Genomic DNA, 15181 nt, shown 5'->3' with positions numbered 1-15181 from the left:
AGTTCATTGAAGACTTGTACCAAGGATGAGAGAGAACTTTTCATGTGTGACATGAGAGCTAGAGAAGCATTATTGTCTGTACTTCTTGAAATTGAGTATGACTAGGTAAAACCACTTGATACTTCTCATAAGGTTTAGAAAGCTTTGGAAAATAGTTTTGAAGATGATGAACATTTTGAGAAATTGAGGATACAAAGTTGGATTTGTGCATTTCAAGATGCTAAAATGATGAAAGATGAATCTATAAGAATATATGTAGGTAGAAGATTAGAAATTACTATTAGCATTAGATCAGAGGAACCGAGGAATATGATGAGGTGATCTAAAAGATATTGAAGAGCTTAATGCCACCATTTAAGGAAATAGTTATAATAATACAGTTGTTGATCTCTTGTACCAAATATTTCACAAAGGAGACTTGAAGCAATTGAGAATGAGCTTAAACAGTCCAAAGAATTGACCATAATAGAAAAAACTTTCAGTGCCCTAAATATTCAACCTAGTTTGTTAAGGAGCACAAGTGCTAGAGGAGTCTTTACTAGCAATAGTAGATCTAATCTAGACAAAAAGATAGAAGAAGGAGTAGCCCTTCTAGTAAGAAGAGAAAAGGATGGTAAGAAAAAATTTTAAATGTTGGACTTTTAATGAGTTTGGTCATTATACATCCAAGTGTCTAAAAGAGATAAAAAGTATAAAGGAGAGTTCAAATGTAGAAGAGATAGAGATTATTTGTATGAAAATGAAGAAGATGATTCTAATGAACAAGTAGTAAGTGCTAGTGATGATGAAATAGGATTTGTAGCTATACAAGAAGAAAGTCCAGAAAAAATGGCTTTGGTATCATAGGTTGAAAAGAATTATAATTAGATAATTGAAAATGGTTGTTTACATCATATGAGTGGTGATATGAACAAGTTTTTTTACTTCAAAAGTCATGATGGAGGCATTATCAGAGTTGGAAACAATGCAGCATGCGATGTTAAAGGTATTGAATCTATAACTCTTGATGGTAAGACTAATAGTGAGGATGTATATTTTGTTGATGGTTTGAAACACAATCTTCTGAGTTTTGGACAACTAGTGGATAAAGGTTATCAATTACAGTTCATAGAGAAGACATGTGTGATCAAAGACAAAGATGGAAAGGTAATTGGAATAGGAACTAGATCTAGAGGTAATGTATTTCAGTTGAATCCAACTAAAATGGCATGTTTGGTTGCTAAGGGAGATGACAACTAGTTATGGCATAAGAGATTTTTTCATATAAAATTTGATAGCATTGTGAAAACTAGTAGTATGGTTGCAGTTAGAGATTTGCCTAAGATTGTTAAGCCTACTAACATAATTTGCAAGGAGTGTGTATTGGCAAAGCATACTAGAACTTCTTTTCCCAGCAAGAAGTTCAGTACTACAACAAAGTTGGAGATTCTACATAAAAATCTTAGTGGTCCTATGAAGACTAAACGATTCTATGGTGAAATATATTTCATGATTTTAGTTGATGACTTTTCTAAAATGATGTGGGTTGCATTTCTTAAAGCAAAATCTAAGGCATTTGATAAGTTCAAGATAAGTGTTATTTGATTTTCACAATCTATTAGCAATATCAAAACTTTTTTCTAGAATTTGATTGTGTTTAATTTTTTCTATTCTCTTGCTCTCGATCTTGATGATGGATCGTTGTGTGTGATCTAAAACATTGATGCTAAAAATTTAAACAGAATCAAATTCTAGAAAAAAGTTTTGATAAGTTCAAGATATTCAAGAATATAGTTGAGAATGAATCAAGCATGAAGATTAAATGTTTAAGATCAGATATAGGAGGAGATTTTACTTCAAATGAGTTTAACATCTTTGGTGAAGCTAATGGAATCAAAAGATATTTATCATCTTTGAGAACCCCTCAACAAAATGGCATTGTAGAGGGAAGAAATGGGTCAATAAAAAAAGTGACAAGAGCTATGTTAGCTGAGACTAATGTATCTAAGATGTTTTGGAGAGAAGCTATGAACACAATAGTCAACACTTTGAATAGAGTGCAAGTCAGGAAAGACACAAACAAGACCCCTTATGAACTGTGGTTTGGTCACTCACCTACAATCAAGTATTTTAGAGTTTTTGGTAGTAAATTTTATATCAAAAGAGATGATGATGTTGGTAAATTTGATGCTAGAAGTGATGAAGGTATGTTTCTTGGTTATTCATTAAAAATTAGAACTTATAAATGTTATAATTTGAGAACTAAGACTATTGTTGAGAGTGAAAATGTAAGAGTTGATGAGAAATTTAGGATACAAGAAAGAGTAGTTGACTACAATTTCAATGATGAGAATGTTGTTACTAAACCAAGGAATGTTGAAGTATTCTTTGAGACTAACAATGATTTGCAAAATGAAGGAAAGAAAAAGCATGAACAAAGCTTGGGACCTTCAACAAAGCTAAGAGTTGAGGTAACCACTCCTACTTACAATAAAAATATGACAAAGAATCATCCACCAAAGAAGATCATCAGAAGTAGAGATAATAGTGTGATGACAAGAAGTATAATCAATGAAGAACTATGTCTAATATCTCAAGTTGAACCAAAGAATTTAGATGAAGCATGTAAAGATGACTATTGGAAGCAAGAGATGAAAGAAGAATTGGATTAGATAGTGAAGAATGAGACATGGGAATTGGTCTCCAGACCAACAGATAAGAACGTGATAGGAACAAAATGGGTATTCAAGAACAAGATGAATGAACAAGGTGAAGTTGTGAGAAACAAAGTAAGATTGGTATGTAAATGTTACTCGCAACAAGAAGGAATAGACTATGATAAAATTTGTGCTCCTGTGGCAAGAATAGAATCAATGGTTATTCTTAGCCTATGTAGCACATAAGAAATTCAAAGTGTATCAAATGGTTGTGAAGTCAGCATTTCTAAATGGAGAACTTGAAGAAGAGGTATACATAGAACAACCTGAAGGTTTTCCTTTAATAGATTAAAAGGACATAGTATGCAAATTGAAGAAAGAATTGTATGGCTTGAAGCAAGCACCCATAACTTGGTATGCAAGGTTAAACAAGCATTTAGCAAAGATTGGATTTAGCAAAGGTATGGCCAACAATAATCTATATTAGAAAGAAAAAGGTGATGGATTAATGATTTTGGTAATATTTTTTGATGATATCATATTTGAAGGAGATGATGATGAAAGTGACAATTTTGTAGAAGAAATGAAGAAGGAATTTGAAATGACTATGATAGGAGAAATGAAATACTTCCTAGGATTACAAATTGTGCAAGATAAAGAAGGAATATTTATTTCTGAAACTAAGTACTTGAAAGATTGACTGAAAATATTTGGTTTGGAAACATGTAAACCAGTTGGCACACCTATGGTAACTAGAAACAAGTTATCTACAAATGATGAGACACCTATTGTTGAGCAAAAGAAGTACGTATCTATGATTGGAGGATTACAATATCTGACTCACACAAGGCCAAATATAGAAAATATAGTTGGAATTGTTGCGAGATTTCAAGATGATCCTATAGAAGCACATTATGTAGTAGTCAAAAGGATATTTATATACCTTAAAGGAACACCATAATTTTGATTGTGGTATGAAAAATCTAATAATTTCATGTTATATGCTTATACTGATGCTAACTGGGTATGCAATATGGATGATAGAAAGAGCACAAGTATAGTGAATATGTCAAAGAATCTAGTATTGCATTCAAAGAGAAAGCACATTACTAGCAAGTATCACATGTTGAGAATGAAAGTTATAGAAAAGGAAATATGATTGGAATATGTAAGCACCAAAGAGAAGATCTTGTAGATATTTTCACTAAGCCTCTTCCTAAAGAGACTTTTGAGTATTTGTGAGGTATGATAAGGGTTATGCCCCTTCCTACATCAGAGTAGATATGAAAGAGTGCATTAGTCCAATGTAACAGAGCACTATTATTTATCTGGACTGAGTGCTAATACTTCCTGAATAAGGGAGTAACTATGATGGACATATAGTCATCTAGAACTCTTGTTAGATGTTATTTTGAATAGTGTCTTTGGACACTTGAGCTAGTCAGAGATAGTTTTTCAAGAGATTGATGGTTGCTGAAACCTTTGACATTGATGTCAATGAGGGAGAGATTACATCATAAAAAATAGTCTGATATAGAGTACATTGAAGGGAGATATCACAACATGGTATAGAGCACATTAAGGTATATCAATGGGGGAGAATGATTGATGAAGAGGATTTGAAAAGAAAGGTTAACAATATTTTTAACTTGGTATTCTTGGAACTAGATGTTTTTCATCTATGTTGCCATCACTGCCAAAGGGGGAGATTTTTGGAAGAATGAATGCTGATGATACTTCCATTGGGGAGTATTGAAGAAACATAATTAGATCATTATCATGATGATATGTTCCATTCATAACTATGTTTTTCATTGATATCAACATAGCAATTTTCTATTGTATTTGATAGAAGAACAATGAAAAGATTAATTTGGTACAGGCAAATCATTGAGTACTTTGACTAGCAAGGTTAAAGGGAGATAATTCTAAGTATCTAGTATATGCAGCTAACCTTGAAAGCATAAGATATTAAGTTTGGAACAAGTTATGCAAGCTTTGATGAATATTATTCTAAGATAGAGTTTAAAGAAGCATGTTTTGGTAAACTTGTCATATCTCTTAGTATATTTGTTATTCAAAGAAGTTGAAGTTAAATATGTCTAGAAGACTTGTTGGAGATGATGTAGCTAAGCTCACTTGTCATAATGTTACATGTATGAAATGTTATTCAAGTTAAAAGGCAAAAGATCAATGCCATCACTAAGTGTAACATGTTACTAATGTGGTCCTATAATAATTATTTGAGAAGGTGAAACAATTGAATTAGGGAAATGGTTTATGGATTTAGTATAAACAAAGGACATTTTCTTTTTTATGTAAGGAATTCAAGTGAATGATTGTAAGAAACACAAATAGCAAAATGTAAAGATAAGAAGAGAAGAGTGAAGTTGGAGAAAACTTCATTGTCGAGGTTTTATTGTGAGATCTAAGGTTTGTTATTTGGATCCAAGGTTAGTGACCTGGTCTACAAAGTCTAGCAAAGATTGGTTTAGTTGACCAGATAGAGGAAAGAAGTTAGAGTACAATACAGATAATTATTTTGCAAGGAATAGTTGAAAGATCAGTTGGACAGTGAGTTTAGTGCTCTTTCCCTAGACGTTGTTTGGACAGTGGGTCCTTCTACCTTCTACAACTCCTAACAAGGTTGGCACAACTCCTAATAGGGATTCAAAGTCTCCTAACAGGAACTCATTTGTACTAAGGACTCGTTTGGTTGCTAGTATAGGAATTGAAAATTAGAAAACAAAATAAGAATAGGAATAGAAATGAGGAATGAGAATATAAAATAAAAATTCTAGTCATGTTTGGTTCACCTTGAACTAATTGGGAATATATCAATCTTTTTTTTGGTTCACATTATTCAAAAAATCCAACAAATTCAAACCTACTATGGCCTAGAAATCAAAGCCTTTCATCTGTTTGAAGGAAAATATTGTTTATAAACAAATCAAATTCACAAATGGAAAGAACACAAATTTTATTTTTTCCCTTTATTTCATGCATGAATTCAATTCATTTTTTTGCATCCCATATCATATGACTATGTATAACTAGATACCTGAAGCAATGTAAAGAAACATGCACACATCCTTTTGCAATTGATCAATGAAGAAGATGGAAATAGAAAAATCATGTGACAATAGTTTCCATGCACTTGATCACACATTCTTACCCAGATCATATGCAAGAGAAGAAATGATACACAAATTGCCTTCATTGGCTTTCTGTCTAACTTGAATTGGTACAGGAGGTATTAATAATTTTAGAGATGGAATTGGAATTCATTTATGACACCCTTTTCTCCAAATGCATTTATACTAAGTTTAGTAAGCAAGAAAGAGTATTGTGCCTTCTCAATACCATTCTCATGGAAGTCGTTATGTTTCTAATATTGAGAAAAAAGGAATCCATAGAAGTAAATTGAAAGTCACATATGAGTATGAGAATTTCTTTATTGAGCACTAAATATGTCCAAACTTTAATGCTCTTTCTCTTTGAGGTAGATATGGTGATTAGCTACAACCAAAGCTCTATAACATCCCTATCTTGGCATTCCAACAAAAACTACACACACACGTAGCTATAGATTTAAAAAAACTATATAATTTGGAAAAATCATATTGACAATGGAAATGGGCCACTCTAATAACAACTATTTTTTTTGGAATGGAAAAAAACACATTTTTGGCTAAAATAGGAATACATAATCCTATTCTTCATTCCTATTCCATGCACCAAGCAAAGAATAAAAATAATAATCTAATTCTCCATTCCTATTCTAGTTGTATTCTAGTAACCAAATGGGCCCTAAATGTTGTAATAGACTCCTAACAGGGTCCATCCTCTAACAAAGAATATTTATATTAGTACATCATCTTGTGGGCATCATTCCCACTAGGGCTTTCCCTCTAATCAAGGGTTTTCCTAGTTAACATATCTAGTGTAATTGTGTATGTGCATCCTAGGTTGTTGTTTACTTTGATTGAATGGTTAAGATTATTTAAGGTTGATAAATATTTTAATTGGATAACTGATTCACACCCCCCCTCCCCCCACACATCCCCTCTCAGTTATCTTGGTGTACTATTGTTTCTAACAAGCCAAAGTTTAGAAGGTCATAACTTTTAAACCATTGCTATGATTTTCTATTATAACCCCTTCTTAAAAATTCTCAGATTCTGATCTATAGGCTTGGATATGCATAAGCACCCATCCATTGATTTTTTGGGCCTCGTCTAAGCACATTTAGGCCTTCAAAACTAAGCCCAAAGTTTTTGTACCAAAAATACACATTAACTTCAATGATACTTATGATGTGGAATTGAACCTCAACTAGTAGGTTGATATGATTGAGATGAACCTCTACCTCTAAAATTAGGACATTCCAAGCTTGTGTGAGCGACTTACTAAGTAAAAAGTCTCCACAAAAAATAACTCTGCATTAAGATAACTCTTATTCAAATAAATAAAATGAAATATTTTTTGTTGATGAAAAATTTCTCTTACACCCAGGTTTTTCCTACATCAAAAACCTAGGGTAATTTGAGAAATGACCTCATCATGTCTCATGTGTTCAGAGGAAAAAAAGGATGGTTAAAATACTCCCTTGATAGCCATGATGAATCTTCTATTGGCCTCCCTTTCCATTTGACTAGGTCTTCTTTATAAGTTTTATTCCTTGTACTTTTTCCAACATGACTATCTAATATCTCCTCAATCTCCTTTTGTAACTAAACTAGCTACTTGAATACTCCACTATGCTTTTGCAATTTCATCTCCATCACCATCTCATGATACTTTATGAAATATGAAATGTTAAATACTAGTGAAATATGGAACAAACTTGCTAAAATATGGAAGTTTTAAAATAGGCTACCTTGTAACTTTATGTTTCAACATATTAAAACTCTTATATACTCTTATAGTCCACTTAAATTATTTCCTATCCCCTCTCATTGTTTCAATCAAGGGTCCACATATACCGCTAGTTCATCTTGTGAATTTTTTTCAAAACTAGTTAGTCCATGAAAATATCTTACCTCTATAGCACTCTTTGGAGTAGGACATTCAAAGACATTCTTCACTTTCTCTAGGTCCATTTTTAGACCTTCTACTAAAACTACAAATCTAAGGTACACCAACCCCTTCAAAAAAATTCACTTCTTTAGGTTTATCAGCAACATTTATTCCCTTAGCTTATTAAACACCTTTTGAGTATGAATCAAATTCTCCTCCAACATTTAACTAAACATTAAAATATCATCTAGGTAAACAATGGAAAACTTACCCAAAAACCCCTTTGAGTACCTCATTTATGAGCCTCATGAAAGTGCTTAGTGCATTGGTTAGCCCAAAAGGCATGACTAACCATTCATACAATCCTTCCCTTATATTGAAGAAAATCTTCCACTCATTTCCTTCTCTTATGCGAATCTAATGGCACCCACTCTTTAGATCTATCTTTGTAAAGTATACTACCCCACTCAAGAAGTCCATAATATCATCCATTTGTGGAAATGAAAATCTATACTTGATTGTGATCTTGTTGATAGCCTGCAAAAATGTGCACATCCTCCATTATCCATTCTTATTTGGTGATAATAATACTCATACAACACATGGACCCAGGCTCTCCCAAATCAACCCCTTCTGTAATAACTCATGCACTTGTCTATTCAAATCCTCATTTTCTGCTAGTTTCATTCGGTGCACTTCCTTATTTGGAAAACTAGCTCCTAGAATCAAATCCATATGGTGACTAATCTTCATTACTAGTGGTAATCCATTAGGAACATTATTAGATACAATATCTAGAAATTCTTCCAACAAATCTACAACTTCTATAGGTACCTCTTCTAATTCTTCTTTTCCATCTTTTGGAATTACTACAAAACACATATGCTCACACTTCATAACTTTTAGAAAATCCTTTCCATCAACAAAATATATTCTAGCATCACTACATACCTTTTCTTATTTCTCATCTAATGGCTTCAACTTATGTTTCACTCCATCCTTTGTCAGGGTGTAGGTATTTCTCACCCATCATGTACAACATGCTTGTCAAACTACCATGGCCTACCCAACAACATATGGCATATGCCCATGGGTATGATATCATAAAGTACCTCATCCTAATAGCTTTAAATCATGGACTTCACTAGGCACTTGTCATTAACCATGACCTTGTGGTCATCCTGCACTGAGGAAATATAGTATTGATGTGGATATTTTTTACCTCTTGAGATTTAACTTGGTGACCATATTTCCTAACACCAAATTGTTAGTATTGCCACCATCAATGATCACATCACAATACTTATCTTTACATTTGCACCTAATGCCAAATAAACTCCTCTTTTGATCAAGTTCATTCTCTCCACTCACCAAGACTCTCTTGTTAACTAAAACTTCTCTTCTTTTAGCATCTTTAGAATGTGATAATTTGGCATCTTCATCAACATGCACAACTCTAGCTTGGCCTTCTATTCTCTAATCTATCCTTCCTTGGCATTGGGAACATTACAATGATCTATGACCTTCTTCTCCATAATGAAAGAATTTTCCATGAAAACCTCCTCATCTTGATCCTTGTCGTCTTCATCTTCTTCTCTAGTTTTTATTGTTCTAATCATTAAAATGATTGGAATTATTTCCCCTCTAATTCTAGCTGCTACTACTCACCTCATCATTTTTCTTTTGATCATCATTTTAGCCTCCATAAGATCATTTGCCAGATCTTCCACTATTTCCTCTTCCACTATTATTCTTATCAAAATAATTTTCTTAGCTTCTCATCAATTCTTAGGTAAAACTAGTACACCTCCTCAATAATAGTCATTCAAACCAAACTCCACTCATCCTGAATGCTTGGCCTTGAGCCATTAATATAACTTCCAACTTTCTCTATATTAGCTTATGCATGATCAATTCTAATGAGAACTTGGTAGAACTCCTCGACATACTCCTAGACATGTCTTCCTATCTGTTTCAACCCTTGCATTTTCTTTAGTATATCAATCTCATAATCCATAGGAATGAACTGTCACATCATTTTAGCTATCATTTGATCTCATCTAGTGATTTTCTCCTCCCCTCTTCGATTTTGCTCCAATTGATCTCCTACCAAAAATATTTGTGTGACCCTTTAGTTTTTCCTTTGCAAACTTGACCATGTCTAAATCTTCAATATCTTCATATTTAAAGTACTCTTCTAATTCATTGATCCAATTGATCAATTCCTTTGGGCTTAGATTTCCTAAAAAATGTTGGAACATCAAACTTGGGTCTTTTTCCAATCTTGAAAATGGCCTAAAAAGTATTTTCCTCCACTAGGTTAAGAACTTCATCTACTACCACTTGAGCATCATTTCCTTCTTCTTCCCTTTCACCCTCACTTTTATCATCTCCTACAACAAGATTCATTCCTTTGTGAATTTGATTTTTCAATTCTTGCATTTACCTTTAGAGGGCTCTAAAACCCTCAGGTGTAACACCAATGTCTCTCTCACCATGTTCACTTTGTGGAGACATATTTGCACTTCACTGAAACCATAGTGCAAAATTCCTCACAATCAACAATATGTCTACATGCATGACCCAAACCATGGTTCTAGAATGAACTTCCTCATAGTTAGCAATCTGTCCACACACTCAAGAACTCTGGCTCTGATACCACTTGATAAAAGGTAAATGCATTTATTATTTATGTGTTGGATAATTAATAAAAAATATTAATAGTTTTTTTTAAAATGCATAGCCAATTCACACCCCCAATTATCTTCATGAAATTTTATTTTTAAAAATTTGTACTAGAGCATTAGGTCCTTGAAAGAATCTTAATAGATTTAGGAGATCCATGGCTTCTTATTTCAAGAAATAAAGTCTAAAGTTTGATGGAATTAATTATGATAGTTGGAAAGAAGAAGGTAAGAAGATAAAAAAAATTATTGTTTGTTGGACATGTAAAGAACTTGATCATTATGCTTCTAATTGTACTAAGAGAGAAAATAAGTTTAAGTCGAGAAAGCCTTACACATCAAAAATACCTAAAGATTTCTTCTTTGTGATGACAATAACAAATTCAATTTTAAGATTGTAATTTTCCTAGATGATAGTGATGATGAAGATAATTAAGAAGAGTTAATAGAATATAAATCCTTAGTAACTATTGTTGAAAACACTAATGTGAGAGTTGATGAAAATTTTAGAATTCAGGAAAGGATACTTGATTATAATTATGATGCGTAGACTAAGCAAATGATTGACAAGGAGACTAATCAAAGCACTAATAATTGAAATGTTCAGGAGGAGGTATTTTATGAAATTGATACTGATTTGAAAACTGAATTACAAAGAGAAGAAAAGATAGAGGAACCTATATGTGAGCCTAGAGAAAAAAATAAAATCAAGAATGTGACTCCTAACAAAAATGTGGCAAAGAATCACCCTGTTGAACCAATCATTGGAAATGTAAACAAAGGAATTATTACAAGAAACAAGGTTAATGAAGATTTGTATTTAATTTCTCAAGTTGAACCTATGCATGTTGATAAATCTTGTGAAGATGACTTTTGGATAAAAGCTATGAAAGATGAATTAGAGTAGATTGAAAAGAACAAGAGTTGAGTATTAGTTCCTAGACCTAAATAAAAAGAATGTTATTGGAACTAAGTGGGTACTTAGAAATAAGATGAATGAACAATGTGAAGTTGTGAGAAAAAAAGAATGATTGGTTTTTAAGGGATATTCATAGGAAGAAGGAATTGATTTAGAGAAAATATTTGAACCTTTTTCTAGATTCGAGATAGTGAGAATGTTTTTGGCATATGCAACTAACATGAACTTTAAATTGGTAATATCCCTAAAAAGCACAAAGAATATGAGTAGGAGCTCTATTACCTTAATAAGGAAAGTGGTCAAAGAATGGAACAACTTACATACAATCTATGTGCAATGTTAGCTAGTCTAGGTAAGAAGAGTAATGAGGAGATAATGTCTCATGGTGATGTGGGGTTGGGGAGTTTAGGTAGTCCTAGTAAGAGAACTAGGAAGAGCATGAGGAAAAAGACCACTGAGGTTATTGAGGCTCATATTTTGGCTTAGGCAAATATTATCCAAAGTACTATACAAGCAAGTAAAGAGGTGGTAAATATCATCAAAGAGTTGTTTTAGGCATTAGTTATGGAGTGGGTGTGTTGGGTGCTAGTCTAAGTGCTTTTTTTGTTTTTTTGTTTTTTGTTTTCCAACTTGTTTAAAACTTTAGGTTCCAGGTCCTTATAAAACCTAGTTGTTTTTTATGGTTTAAACTTCTAGTTTTAGGTCCCTATAAAACCTGGTTTCTTTGTTTTAAACTTTAGGTTTCAAGTCCTTGTAAAACCTAGTAGTGCTTAAATGTTTATCTTTAGTTTTTTGTAAAGGAGTTTGAGTCCCTTCAAAACTTGCTTTTATCATAATCTAAAACATGAACTTTAAATTTTATCAAATGGATATTAAATAAACTTTTCTAAATGGAAAACTTGAAGAGGAGGTATACATCAAAGAACCTATTGGTTTTCCTTTGATAACTAAAAAGGATATGGTTTTCAAATTGAAGAAGGAATTGTATGGACTAAAACAAGCACTTAGAGCTTGGTATGCAATATTGGATCAAAACTTGAAAATTTTTGGATTTGTGAAAGGTAATGTTTATAGTAATTTATACTTGAGAAAGAATTAAGATTTATTGTTAATTATTGTAGTATTTGTTGATGAAATTATTTTTGAAGTTAGTGATGAAGTTGGGAAAATATTTTCAGAAGAGATGAACAAATAATTTGAGATGAGTAGGATTGCAGAGATGAAATATTTCTTGGGATTGTAGATTGTGCAGAATAAAGATGGAATTTTCATATCACAAGCTAATTATCATAGAGATTTGTTGAAGAAATTAGTATTCGAGAATTGTAAACTCATTAGGACACCCATGGTAACTTGATGTAAGTTATCTAGAAAAGATGAATTCCTTAGTGCAAAAAAAATAAAGTATAGATCTATTTTTTGTGGATTGCAATACTTAAAACACACTAGACTTGATATAGCTAATTTAGTCAAAATTGTGGCAAGATTACAAGAAAATCCTAAAGAGACACACCTTGTAGCTAATAAAAATAATTTTTAGATAGTTAAAAGGAACTCTTGATTATATTTTATAGTATGAAAGATTACAAAATTTAACATTGTGTGCATATACTAATACGAATTAGGCAGGAATTGTAGATTGTAGAAACAACACTAGTAGAATAACATTCTTCTTGGGAGGAAGATTGTTTTATTGGCTAAGAAAGGAACATGGCTGCATTTCATAAAGCACAACAAAGGCAGAATATGTAGCAGCAACAAATAATTGTATTCAAATTAGTTGAACAAAGAAGATGTTGTAGGATAATGTAATTAAGCTTACTAAGGATATTATGATATATTTTGATAATACTAGTACAATGAGTGTGTCAAAGAATCTACTTTTACATTGAAAAATAAAGCATATTTCAATCAAGTATCATTTATTGAGAGAAAAGGTAGTAGAGAACGAGATTATATTAGAACATGTTAGCACAAAGGAGTAGATAGAAGACATATTTAAAAAACCCTTGGCTAAGGATACATTTGATTATTAAAGAGTTATGCTTGGGGTCATGCCCCAGACTTCTTTAGAGTAGTTGACATATAGATTGCATTAGTCTAGTATGTAACATAGCACTATTTCTTTTGTCTGGATTGGATGCTCAAGGCTTCTCTTATGGCAGAATATCTATTTTTGAGATGAGTCATTAAGAACTCTTGATATTAGTATTTAAAAATGTCTTTATGTACTTGATATTTTTTCTGCAAGAGCATCCAGAGGTATAAGGGCAATCCCATGTCAACCAAAAAAATGTACTTAGACTTAGTTTTTGTTTCATGTGTTTTCATTTCCGGATACCCATTTGAGTCAAATAAAGGTTCCAACTCTCATAGTTCCACTATCAGTGTTCTAGGATAGAGTATTTGAACACCTTGGGATACATGTAAATGTCAAAAAAATAGGAGTGTGCAATTGAGCCATCATTTTGGTGAACTAGAAGGTGTAAATTGGCTAAATGAATGTAATTTTAATTTAGAGCATTCCAGAAAAAGAATCAGGTCAAAAGGCCCCACGGTTTGAAAGTTATTGCAATTTTTTGATTTCTGGAGACCTCCTAAGAATGCTTCAAATTCAGGTTAGGGGCATTAAATGACCTCAAAAAGGGCCAAAAAATGGAGGATGAGTGAAGCTGGTCCATAGGGCTATAGAGCACTTTGAGAGGTTTCCAAAAATGTAAACGATTCATCAATCAGAGCTACAATTCAAAAGTTATGCCTCCTGAAAGTTCGATTACCATTTCTAGATTCTTCTAATTTTGTGCCAACTTCTAATGCAACTTCTAGAGCCTTCTATTTGGTCGGTGGATGCCAACTAGAACTCTATAGAATGTATTCCTAATCCTTAACCCTTCGAGGTCTATTTAAGAACATTTCTAGCATTGTAAAAAGGCAGTTAGGAGTGGAGTTTGAGAGAAGGTACTGGGAGAAGAATTTATCTCTAGATTTATGCTATTGTAAGCCCATAGGGCATGTTTTGAAGTCTATTTTCTCTGTACTGAATGTATTAGCTTATTTACAAAGTTAATAAAATTTCCCTTTCTTGTTGTGTCCATTCTATGCTTGGGTTGTGTCCCCATCAATTTTATCAATTGTTTTGGAAATAATTAAATAGATATAATGATACCTTTGTGTTTGATGTCAATTAGGGAGATGCAAGTGAGCATGAAAAAATTTGATTGATGTCAATGGGGGAGAGAGTATTGATGTTCATGTATGGGGGAAATCAACACTTTCTTCATGATTATTTATTATTTAATGTATTGTATGGTTGCCATTTAAACATGAAAAAGTCTTTACAACCTATTTAAGATTGATATGTATGGTTGCATTCATGAGTAACATGAATGGGGGAGTAAAGGAAAATGAGGAAGAAATATATATTTTGGTATTCATGATACTTAGATTTTTTTCATCCATGTTGACATCAATGATAAAGGGGGATATTTTTAGCATGGATGTTGAAGATATTCCTATGGTGGAGTATGATATCATTGTTGGAGATATGATTCTAAACTTATATGTTACATTCATGACATAGTTTTTCATTGATATCAACATATACACTATTCTATAAAGATTGGAAGAGTTGCAAAGGAAGATGCATTCAGGATAGTTAGACCATTATGAATTGTGTTCTATGCACTTAAGGAGACATTCAAGGATGTCTATAGATGCTATTTCTATGAGGGGAAAAAGAGATATGAAGACATGACATATTTATGTGATGCTTTCTAAAGATAGTTTGTTGAAAGAGTTTCTAGAAAGTGAATACTTGTAAATTGACTATCTCTTTTAGAAGAGATGAAAGCTTGTTCAAAAGGCTTAGAGGAAGGTTAAAGACAATGTCAAGATGCCATGCTCAAGATGGAAAGATAAGATAT

This window comes from Cupressus sempervirens, chromosome 7 (assembly GCF_028749045.1).
Source record: "Cupressus sempervirens isolate cs-2001-9-10 chromosome 7, ASM2874904v1, whole genome shotgun sequence".
NCBI classification, from domain to species: domain Eukaryota; kingdom Viridiplantae; phylum Streptophyta; class Pinopsida; order Cupressales; family Cupressaceae; genus Cupressus; species Cupressus sempervirens.
Note: the sequence above shows the minus strand (reverse complement) of the source record.